Raw genomic sequence first — 12573 nt, 5'->3', positions numbered from 1 at the left:
GCCCCTTCCTCCTTTCTTCTTCGGTCCCCAGTTGTCCCCACACCCTTCTTCTTCTCCCTCTTCTTTCTTCTTCCACCCCATCAGAAGGACTGCAATGGTTGCGCCATTAGAGGTTGAAAACTGAAGAAATTGATCTACAAATCTACAGCCAAGAAAGAGATCAAGAGATAAAAGTGTGATTTTTTTTCTCACCTTTGTTCGTCATGGTTGTAATCTCCTGCAATGTATTGTACTGCGCTCTGTTGCAATAAAAACATAGGGAAAGGGAGGAAAGGTGAGCAGCTATAGTGCTTTTTGTAGGCAGGAATAATCTAATTCTGCTAACTACTGGTTTTGTTGTACATCCAGAGAAACCCCTCTTGTTTTCCATAGATTTTCTTTTGAACCAGAAGTGTTAGAATAGAAAAAGCAACAACTTGTATGCTTGTTTACGCAAAAACAATGTTACCAGCGAGCAACTCATGTGTTCTCCAGGGTGCTAGAGGCTTAATGTGCAAAAAAATATGCGAGTAACTAATTGAGACCTTTTAAGCAAAAAAAGAGGCTTGAAGTGATCAAATCATGTGTCCCCTAGAAAAACTCTAGGATGGTTGTGAGGCCATTTAAGCAAATTCATTGCTACTATTAAGCAAAAATTTATAGATTTATTGTCATGTACTAACCTGACCACTCTTGTTTTTCCTTAGATTTGCTTTGAAACAAGTGTGTTAGAAATGAAAAAGCAGCAACTTATAGGGGTTGTTTAGGCAAAAAAAAAGTGTTTCAGTGAGCAACTCGCGGTGTGCTCATGGGTGCTAGAAAACATTATGTGCAGAAATAGAAAGATTGTGAGCAAGAGTTGTCAGGTAGTGCAGAAATAAAAACTTGAATACTTTTAAGCAAGAAATTGGGTTGAACTGAGCAACAGATGTACCCCCCTAAAAAACTATAGACAAGTAGTGAGGTTGTTAGCAAATCTATTGATACCATTAAGCAAAACATATGTAGATTTTGTTGACATGTACTGACCTGCTGGGCTCTAAAAAAAGAAAAGTGTAGATGAAAGTAATTGGGTTGTTCAAGCAAAAAATCAGTGCTATGATTTAAAAATAAAAAAATTGGTTAAATTCTTTGTCATGTGCTGACATGTCAGGCTCTAAAAAAAGAAAATTGTAGGCAAAAGTAGTTGGTTTGTTTAAACAAAAAAACAGTGTTATCCATTAAGCAAACTTTTTGTTGTTTGTTGTCACTGTTGGAACTAACTATAGTCAAGCACTAAAGTTCCCTTACGCAAGTTTTAGTTAATTTGTTTTGAAAAGCACTAGATTATCTAGATAGTAAAACAGCCAAGTCTTAGAGTAGGGGGTGAGAAATTACCCAGAGAGTAGCTAATGGTAGCTAGTAGAGGTTTCCTTGGGCATTACTTTGATAGCTTGAAAAGGTTTATTTTCTATGGGTCCTGCAAAAAATACAAAACAAAAATGAAAACACATAACTTCATAGATATATGTATGGTGTGTCCTTTTTGGATGTTTTTGTGTACTCTCATGCAAGAGAAAGAAAAGGTACAAAAAATGAGAAATCACTAGTAGATATATGGATTTTGTGGTTAGTAATGTGTCAAAAAAGCAAAAGGATATGGTTTAACTAAAAGGAACTTATATATGGGATGCGGAAGCAACTTGTCGGGTGTCTATTAGGCAAGTTACTGCATGGTATAAGCAAATTTGGTCATTTTTAAAATGAATGTGTTATATGGCTGACTACTCATGTTGATGGGTATCTTTGAGCCAACATATTGCAACTTTGTAAACAGAACGATGTGTCAATTTTTGTGGTTCAGATGAAGAAATTAAAAGGATAACGTTCTGGAAAAACAACTTGTATATAGATGACAAAGAGCAACTTGAAGGGTATCTTTTAGGCAACTTACCGCCGCTATGTAAGCAAGTTATGTCAGTTGTGTGACGTGGGGAGAAATAAAAACTAAGGAACCTTGTATATGGATCTAAAACAACTTGGTTGGAATCCTTTAGGAAACTTACTGCCACTGTGTAAGCAAGTTGTGACATTTTATGACGTGGGAAAAATAGAAAAGAAAGAAAGCAACTGCTATTGTTTTCTTTAAGGCAACATCAGTACAACGAACAAGCAAGTCTCTGCACAAAAAAAGCATCCCGACTCTTTTCCTACCTGGGTGGATGTGTGACATACAACTCCCTGGGTGGATGTGTGCAACAAACTATTCTATTTTCAAACAACTTCATGGCAATCAACAAAATGAGGTCATGTTTACGAAGGCAAAAAAAGTGGGAACAATCATCAAGGCAAGTGCAATCTGAATCCCTATGTAGACCCACACTTGTGTTAACCAAGTAACATGCAAAACGCTGAGATGTAGGCAACATGGTGGTGTATTGAAATGACATGGTGGTGGTTGGGGAGCAAGATTTTACCTGGTAAAGCCTATTTGCATGTGAAAGCTTCTTGTGTAAGTTTCACGAGAAATGCCATAAAAGTTTGTAGTCAAAGTACTATCGAGATGTAGACAAAATGCATATAAGTTTCAGGAAAAAAGAACTGTTGGCAAGAAAGGCAAGATTAAACAAATTTGATATATTTTTTGGTTGTGCAAAGCTTTATCGGGGAGTGGCTGGCGAAGCTTCTAAGTGTGCATAAAAACCTTGAGCTTTTGACTTGACATCCTTTTCAGTTTTGACTTGATATAGGATATTTTTTGTGGGTTTTACCATGCATGTTGATATGAAAAAAGGTTGTGTGGCTTGCTTGTGCTAATGGTGTGAGTTGCCTGACAAATGTGTGTGGTGTTGCCTGATCAAGTATGAATATCTATCCTATATCTGGTGTCGAACTTGATTATTCAGTTACTGTTGGTTGACTGCCTTCTGTGTGTGGCTTCACTGGCAACAAGTTTATGCATAATTGTTTTAGCTAATTGTGTGAGTTGCGAGACTTCACCAACTCTCGGGAGTGGATGGACAACTCGCGCCAGCATCTCTAGCAACTATCTATCATGTGTTGGGCGAGTTTTTGCGCGGAAAAAAGCACAAGCTCTCGGGAGTGAATCCCTGGGCCAGTGGCGCCAGCATCTCTAGCAAATGTTGTAGGCAAGTACTGATGTTTTTCTAGGCAAGTCCAAATGCAAAAAGGGTAATCAAGAAACACTTGATCCCCCTAGATAGTATGGAACTAAGCTCCGGAGCAGGATGGTATGTGTCAGGTAAATCACACATTCAAAAACATGCAAAAGTCATAGAGTTTGCCTAAAACACAGCAGGCAAGTCGCATACTTAACACTAGCAAGTCACATTCAAATGTCAAGCAAGTCCTACTGAAAATGTCAAACAAACCATGTGGGTGTTTTGAAAATGGGAAAATAAAAAGAGCTTAATTCCAGCTAGTGTTGAGTATGTGACTTGCAAGTATGGGGTATGTTACTTGCTTCACATTTGAATGTGACTTGCTTGTTCTACATGTGTGATTTTTCTGACACGCAACCCCCTCCCCCTCCCCCCCTAGGTCTGTGCCTAACATTTGTATGTGACCCATCATTTGTGTTCAACTTGCTTGTTATGTGTCAAGTGCATGGTTCTAACCCCTGGATTTTAGTCCAAGTGATCATATGTGTGTTGTGTTTGTGAACTTCGATATATGTGTGTGAGGTGCCGGAAAAAAACCATGTGGATGTTTAAACAAAGGGGGGGAGCTTACCCGCAGCTTGATGTATTCCTCATCTGTTTGTTGCTCTTTAATGGAAGGAGATGAATCATGGTCAGAAGATGAATTATGGTCAGGAGCAGCGGCAGGTTGTTCTTCCCAAATTGCGCTTTTGCTCGTCCCAGCCATTTTTCCCACCAAAAAAAGAAAAAAAACATCACCATAAATGCATATTCAGCTGGCTTGTATGAAAATTCGAGAACACTAACTAGAAGGAACTAGCAAGTCCTGAACCATATGATGAAAATGTGAAGGAAAAATAACACATGAGCAAAGTTCATGTGTTAACTGAGGCAACTACCGACGGAGTGTTGGCCAAATTTTGGTAAAACTCAAAGCCACGCAAGTAACAAACCCAATAAATACAAATTATGAACCAAGTCAGGCAACTAAGTAACAAACATTAGGCAACTTGAAAAGCAAAAACAAGCAACTACTAATCAATTATTATGCAAGTTTTGTTAAAAGGGGGGAACCACACTAGTGCCAAGCTCAAAAAGTCGCAGATTTGGCAACCCATGCCCACATATCTGGCAACTAGTAGCTTCTACCTGGCAACTATCCACCTCGCAGCCCTCTTAAACATCGTCAAGGTAATGCCGACTTCGAGGCAGAGCAATGGTTTGTCGTGCCCAAAAAAGACCTCATGGAGACGAACGAAGGTGGTGTCACTGTGCCATCTCCCGCTTCTAGTTTTGAGCCGTCTCAGGCAACTAACTAAAATAAAGTAGGAAAAACAAGTTAAACTGAACAAAACCATATGGAACAAAGCTAGCAGAAAAGGGCATATGTGAAACCTAGACTAAAAGAAAGGTATACGAATCTATGCTGAAAAAGGAACACCACACCCTCCCCACATAAGGTGACATGCACGATCTTGATTCTTCAAGGAAAAGTATTTATGTGTACATATCTCTACTAGCAAGTTTTGGAACCATCTCAGGCAACTAACTAGCGAAAAAACAGTAGACAAAAAAAGTTTTAGACGAGATATGTACATGTCAGGTAACTCATGATAGAGCCTTTGCAAAAACACTAAAGCAATCAGCTATGTGTAGTACAAAAAAACAAGCCTTGAGAAGTCTGTGCAGAAAAATACAAGTATATCTACATAACAAGTAGAGAAGGACCAGCAAACCATCTGATGGTCATAGCAGTACATGTCAACAATTTAGATCTTTCAGTCTATTTTCTTTGTTTAAAAAATTAGACATCATATAAGATAACTATACAAGTTTCATTTTTCCATCCAGCAACTCAGCCCTGGAATGATTATGCAACTTGACAGTACGGTACTAGGCTTTAGTGGACGAAGAACATGACCACATGCATCATGCATGCATACTGTTTTAGCACCTCCCCTCCATGTCGAATTCTAGCACCTCCCCTGCTTCTGGAGGCTGATGTGCACCATCTTTCAGCCGGAACGGCCAGTGGGTCTGCATTCATTTATATTTTTCATTATTCCAAAAACATTTCAGTATGTAATACAAAAGTTGCAAGTAAACAATTGTTGCTGTCGTTGCTTCCAGAACAATCAACAAATACGCCTAGCCTGCCTTTGTTTTCAGTAATACAATGTTGTAGTCAATCAGGAAAAACATGGTTTCAGTAAAAATTATACTAAGACAACAAAAATCAGAAGCATCAGCGGATAAAAAGTGAGGCACCTACATGACTACAACTCCAAGACGTCAACTCGCCACTCCTATTTCGATGTGGCAATCCTCTTCTTCCTTCCAACTTTAATTTAGCTGGGCATTTCATTGAGCAGTTGGTGCGCGCCTACCATGAGGAGAAGTAGGTAGGCTGGAGCTTGCAGTTCTCGCGGCGGCACATGCAGAGGGTGCACGCGGTCGAGGAGCTGCTGCACTACGAGGTTCGCGGACTATTAGGACCGAGGTAGAGTTGTGTTGTACACCTAGCAGTACGGACGCTGACACCGTGTGGGCTGCACTAGTTGGAAGCGAGGATGAAGAAGCTGAGCCAGGAGCTGGACGGGAGCACTCGCCGGTGTCCGTGGGTCGCTCGTGGAGAGAGCGCTGGTGCGGCGGATGACGTTGGTCGCTCCATGGCAATCCAGCTAAGCCTGGAGGTGTTGTACTTGTACACCCGCTGCAGATCTGCATATGCACAATGGCAGACAAATCAATCACGGTGAACTCAAGACATCAACTCGCCACTCCTATTTCGAACCCCACAGAGCCACATCCCATTACCCCAAAAATGTCAGAAAATGCTCGCCCCTTGCAACCAAAAATCCGGCCGCCGGCGCGCGTGGTGTATCACACAACAAAAATCGACCCCCCGCTGCCCCCTCCCCCGCGAAATCGACACTACCCTATCACAGAACCTACTTCGGGGCGTCCAGTAGAGAAGCGCATGAAAAGACGAGGTAGACGATGCTCACCACTGATCTTGATCGGAGAACCCTCTCCCCGCTTGCCGGAATAGACTCACCGTCGTCGGCGACCGTCACCCTCCTCCGCCCTGCTTCGAAGGAGAGAGATGAGGAACAGAGGCTCTACAGCTGCGCACATGGGGTCCACCCTCGCGCCTCCCAAACTCCGGCGGTTCCGTCGCGGTGGCGAGGGATTTGGGTGACGGTGGAACTGCACAGCACCGCTCACTCCGCCCTCTGATCCCAGACTGCGTGCTGGTCAACGAGAGAGAGAGAGAGAGAGAGAGAGAGGGAGAGAAACGTGGGGCCCTCCACCGCTGTATATCCGTTCGGCAGTTTTCACCCTCCAGCGTGATCACATCTGACGGTGATCGAGCGCGTGTGCTCTGTAAGACAAATGAGCCCGCGAGCACTTTTTAGGTTTTAGGTTTATTGTGCTTATTTTTTTGCGTGTTCTTATTTTATAGCTTTTGCCTCCTCTGCAGATCCTTGCTTTCGCTCCTGTTTCAAGCTGTCCGCCCGGTAGACGCTGTCTTTTGAATATTTTTTTGGTTCGTAGTTTTTATTGTTGCTTTCCTAGGATTTGTCTTCGTTTGTCTTCTGTTGTAGCCTTTGTAGGTGATCTGTTTTACTTGTCCGCTGCAGTGTCATGTGAGAACTGTATAGGAGAGTATCCTATCTGTTTCTTTCTTGACAAAAGCTAATTTCCTGCCAACTGATCGTTTATGACAGATCCGAACGACTTGGATGCCGTTGGATATGAATCGCGCGGTTACAGATTGTCTCGCACCGACCGGCTCGCGATCCGCTTCTGCTGGGCAGATTTTTTTTCGCCACGGTCAGCTCCACCCAGGCGGGATCTTTTCTCGTGGCGATCCTCCTCTTTTAGGCAAAAATAAAAAATCAAGGGAGGGACTCGAACTCAGGCCCCTAGGTTACACAAGCAAGTGAGGGAACCACTTGGCCTAGCCTAGTATTGGTGCCAGGTTATGTGTAGTTATCTTTTCTATACCACACTAAACTATTTCTTCTCTACAACATCCCATTCCAATCAAAAAAAATTGTGCTGGATTCTTCTTGACCGTGATTTTGCTGCTGAGCTGCACTCGTTCCTAGTGATTCGACATGGTGCAGCGCAACGAATATACATACAATCTAGTATGGGCCAACATAAATATACCCGGTAGCTTATTTTTTCTAATAGCATGGTAATATAAACGTTGCATACCTGATAACCTATATAAAAACATCATGATAAGTTTTGTCTTGGGATTTTTTTGGTTGAAAACATACCCAGTAAATTATGTATAAATAACGTAATAATATAACACAGCAGACCCGACAACTTATGCATAAATACTATGATAACTTTTGACCGGAGAAAAAAAGTTGTTGAAAACATGTGGCATGGTAATTTTTGTGTAGATAGGATGGTAATACACGTACCGCAAAGCTGATAACCCATGTACGAACACTATGGTAACTTTTGAACCGAGAGAAAAATATGTTAAAAAATGTGTCCCCAATTAATTATGTGTAAATAGCATGGTAATATATACACCGCACACCTGATAATCTATGTACAAACACAATACTAACTTTATGACCCTCGAGTAAAAGTTGTTGAAAAACATACCCTCGGTAAATTACGCGGAAATAAAGTGATAATATCCGCACTGCAGACCTGATAAGCTAAGTACAAATACAATGATAACTTTTGATCATTGTGTGCACACACGTACGTAAATCAATGTTTGTTTTGATATATCATCCGATAAATTCTTTGTAATGAGTTTGATATTTTATGAACCACAAACCTGATAGCTTGCATACAAACATCGGTAGCTTTTGACCAAAAAAATTTATCGAAAATATATCCTCGGTAACTTATATGTAAATAGCATGGTAATACAGATGTCGCATACCTGATAACTTACGTCTAAATATCATGATAACTTTTAAGACAGTGGATTATTTTAAACATACCCCTGTTAAGTTTTGTTTAAGTAGCGTGGTAACTTACGTATCACATACCTGCTAAATTAGGAACAAACACCATGGTAAATTTTGCACCATGAAGGGGCCAGTTGTTCAATCCCCCCCCCCCCCCTAACATGTATGTAAAATAGCATGATAAATTACACATCATAAAGTTGATAACTAATGTATGGACATCGTGATAACTTTTTAACCTGGTAAAAATTGTTCAAAACAAAACCCCGCTAAGTTCTATGTAAATAGCATTGTAGTACGCACCGCATACCTGATAAATTATGGACAAACACCGTGGTAACTTTTGATCTAGTGGATAAAAATTGTTGAAACATACATATGATAAGTTCTGTGTAAGTTGCGTGGTAAGTTACAAACTATAGACCTGCTAAATTAGGTACAAACAACATGATAACTTTGAATCGGAGAAAAAATCATTGAAAAGATACCCTCGATAACATATATGTAAATAGCACAGTAAATTACATAGCGCGGAGCCGATAATTCATGTACGAATACCATGGTAACCTTTTTGACCCTCGGAAAAAAGTTGTTGAAAATATATCCCGACAAGTTTTGTATAAAAAGCATGGTTTCTTTACGCATTACAGATCTGATAACTTATGCACAAGCCCACTGATAATTTTGAATCAGGGATTTTTTTAATTAAAAATGTACCCCGATAACTCTTGTGTAAATAGCAGGATAATTTACACCTCACATATCTGATAACTTACATATGAACACCCCGATAACTTTTGTTTCAGTTAAAATAAGTGTAGAAACATCCCCTGGTAAGTTCTAGGTAACTAGTATAACATGAGGGTCATGGAGACAACATATATTCGTTCGTGAAAATTGTCCAGTACAAAAATCCAAGGAAAAAACTGGGAAAGCATGTTTCCTGTACTATTTATACATAGTAAACAAATGTCCAAAAATTGGTTAGTTTATTATTTGATTTGGGCCGACCGTTCAATTTAGTTGTGAGGCGGATTTCTTTTTCAAATATGTACTCGAATTCTATAAGGAGTCAGATATTTTTGAAGCTTGTCGACGTTATATATGGTAGTCAAATATAAACTAATGCATGACTTAATTGTGATGAGGAGTTAGCTCAGGTGGTTGTTGAGCTAGGGATGGATGCCCGAGGTCTTGTGTTCGACTCTGGTGCTCGTTTTTTTTTGTTTTTTTATTTTTTGCGTAAAAATGCTGCGATGCGGAAAGAATCGCTAGGGATGAATAAATTGATGTAGCGGGAGTCGTGCGGATCTGTTGCTAGCAACCGGTGGTTAGCACAGTCCGGGTATTAGTCTGTAATTGTTTTGTGTGCGGTCAGTTTTGCTGTGTAGCTTGTGCTTTTATCTTTTCATGGGCCCATCACCTCGACGTGCCACCGAGCTGCTGACCTAGCCCTTCTGCATGCCCTCCAGCGCCCAAACACTTCGTCTCCCATGACCCAGTGGTTCCCCAAATCCGGTAGTGGATCTGCTCAGCTGCCACGGCTCCCTACCACCACAACGAATCCCGGACGCACAACCCCTCTCGGCCGTCGCCGGTGATCACTGGCCACCACAGCTCACGCTACTGATGTGTCACCAGCGAGGCTCGCGTGGGCTAGGTTGTTGTCGATCTGTTCCTCTCGGTCGACGGCCTCCTTCACCTATGGCCAGATGTGCTTGTGGCCGGTGACAGGAGGACAATGGTCTGGCTGTGCTCCACGACCACCACCACCAAGCGGGGGAGTGCTGCGCCGGCCTCCTCTCCTCAGGCCTCAAGTCTGACCACCACCACAAGACATGCTCCTCCATGGGTAAGGAATCTTGTGTATAGATTGCTTCAACACTTTTGCGACCACACTGTACAGCTTAATAAGTTAATATATGCAAAATTCTGTACTTTGTGGTTGTATCAGCGTAGTGAATTTGATGCTCCAGAATGTTGCCCGTACCACTCAAACTCACTACATTGATCTTTTCTCGTTTTTCCCTATGGCTCTAGCTTTGACCTTGCACATATAGTTCAGAGAGTAAAACAGGAACACTAGGCTATCACTGAATACACGAGTATGATATCCATATCATTTCCAGTGAAGAATTCTTGAGATATTTAATCCCCGCACAATCAGTATGACTTTATATCTATATGTTAACAAATAATTTCAGTCTGAAAATATCACTAGAACCAGCATGAAAATTTGACCTCTCGGAACATGAAAACAGTGGCTTACTTCAGCTGGCAAGCTTAAGAGATGGTTCACATTTAACAGGTTAGTTCACAAATATGGCATTATTTCCATCTCAGAGGCTGATAAATACAGATGTTGTTATGTTGATTACATCTGGGTGTGCGCAGAGTGGTCATGGTGAATTAAAAAATAACAGAAACAGAGGCCCCTCTTTCAATGTCTGAAGATTGGTTGTCTCATAGCGGGCTGTCAGAGGGAGAAATTCAGTTCCATAGCCTCAATGTAATTACCATCATCCCTGTTACCTCCTGCCCACTTCTGTTCATATTTACTTCTCTGTGTTGGCATGTTCCATAGAAGCAGTAATTTGTCAGAAATCTAGACTCGTGGGCAAATGTATTGCTTGATTCAGTGCTTTGCCATATATCAACAATAGAATCATTCTGAGTAGCCCATGTCCTTAATTTTTTCAATAATGATGCAGGTGAGATATACTAATAATGATGCAGGTGAGATATACTCCAAGGCATGAAGATGGGTATTGTTGGTAGAAGGTAAATCAACTCTCATGCATGCCCTTTTCCATATCATGGATCCTACTGTCCAAATAAACCTTCACCCTCTAGGAGAGTACAACGACAATAATATCTGGGAGGTATTCTCGATGTTCAGATGCTCATTACTTGTGATTTCTCAAATTACTAATCTTCCCACTGATACTTTGCAAACCTTGTACTGGCAACAATGGTTGTGTGCACTTCTCGAATATAGAGGCCCTATGATCTTCTAAACTTATCTGAAAAATATTATTCGACTTTTCAGATCTTGAATTACTGTCAGCTAGGAGATGAAGTTCGGAGAAAGGAGCTAAAACATGACTCGCAAGGTCTGCTCTATATTGTACCATACAGTTCGTATTCTGGTAGTCTTGCTTCTTCCAAAATTTCTAAAATTTGAAATTACCCTCGAAGTAGTAGAGAATGGAGAAAACTGGAGTGTGGGCCAGTGTAAGCTTATGTCTCGGTAGGGTGATTCTTAGGTGGACCAAGATACTGGTCTCATCTGAAGTGGTTTGGAGTGGACGGGGAGTACAATGTCATGGTCATTGATCTTCTTGGTCCAAGTCTGAAGGACTTGTTCGACTATTGCAACAGAAAATTTACCCTTAAAACAGTACTTCTGCTTGTTGATCACATGGTGAGTGCTTACTATATAATTTCATTTTGTCTGTTAATATTGGCCACCTGTCTGACAGAATGCCAATGATTTTTTTTTATCTGCAAACTCAAATATCTGAGTCCTTATTTGGCTGATCCTGACAAGTTGATGTACAGATCGCCAGGGTAGAGTACATGCACTTGAGGGGCTTTTTCTTCATCGTGATATAAAGCCAGACAACTTCCTTATAGGTTTAGGCCGTACAAGAAGCAGGTTTGTGTCATCATGAACATTTTTACCGGTACAAATGATTTATCAATTTTTCTTCACTTTATAAATTGTTGTGACATTTATTTTGTGGACTGACGAACACTGCCAAAAAAACATTGCAGGCCTAGATGTGGAGTGTGGAGCAACCAAGGCCGACCAAGTTGTTGGAGGACAATTTTTCTCTGTTCTCAAAGCCTGTGGTGGAATACATGATGAGGTTGATGCACCGTTGAGCCAGTGTCACAAATGTTATCAAATGAAAAATTCTCCTTAACCAAATTGTTGTATGCAAATATTAGGAAGGTACTACACCTCTTTGATTCGTCGGATCTGGTGAAGAAGCTGTCATGTAATGTGACATTTGTATAGCTAGGCGCACTACTGGGCATCGAAGGTCGTGCCGGCTCTTGACTTATTTCCTCAGGCGGCGTCCTTCTGCCAATGGGGCCTTTGAGAGCGAGGAGCTTAAGATTTAGAGGAGAATAGAAGGCTGAGGCCGGGGAAGCCAGCATATCATGAACTAACTGGAGGAGCTGAGCTGGATTTGCAGGGTGTGCTCCACTGACCAGCTTCTCTCGTCTACCCGGATGATGATAGTATGTAAAGGAATGAATAAATACTTCTCATCAGGGATAAAAGGAACGCATGGATATTTTACTTGGTATTCTTTCATGTTGGCCTTAACTAACAAACGTGTTCCCACTCCACCTTTGCCATGGGATGAGATCATGAGAACCACGCTTACACAATAGAGGCTATTGAGTTGTATTGTCAGGTCTGTTCACACACAAAAAAAGTATTTTTTTTAAATTGCCTGCAAAACAGCCTTGCGAGCATTAGCGTCAGC

General features: G+C 41.2%; 1 long non-coding RNA gene across 6 annotated transcripts; it reads left to right on the top strand.

The window, feature by feature from the left end:
- The first annotated feature begins 9518 nt into the window (after nucleotides 1-9518).
- Nucleotides 9519-12378, top strand: LOC123058126 (uncharacterized). Of its 6 annotated transcripts, XR_006427071.1 has the most exons (7): nucleotides 9519-10379; nucleotides 10466-10580; nucleotides 10783-10953; nucleotides 11121-11184; nucleotides 11270-11495; nucleotides 11633-11729; nucleotides 11849-12378. It is a non-coding gene; the product is annotated as an uncharacterized lncRNA (long non-coding RNA). The 6 variants fall into 6 exon arrangements; XR_006427070.1 differs by having other exon boundaries at nucleotides 11121-11495; XR_006427067.1 differs by having other exon boundaries at nucleotides 10783-11184.
- The last annotated feature ends 195 nt before the right edge of the window (nucleotides 12379-12573 follow it).

The sequence above is a fragment of the Triticum aestivum genome, chromosome 3A (genome assembly GCF_018294505.1).
Source record: "Triticum aestivum cultivar Chinese Spring chromosome 3A, IWGSC CS RefSeq v2.1, whole genome shotgun sequence".
Classification (NCBI taxonomy): Eukaryota; Viridiplantae; Streptophyta; class Magnoliopsida; order Poales; family Poaceae; genus Triticum; species Triticum aestivum.
This window is presented reverse-complemented; position numbering and strand designations above follow the sequence as displayed.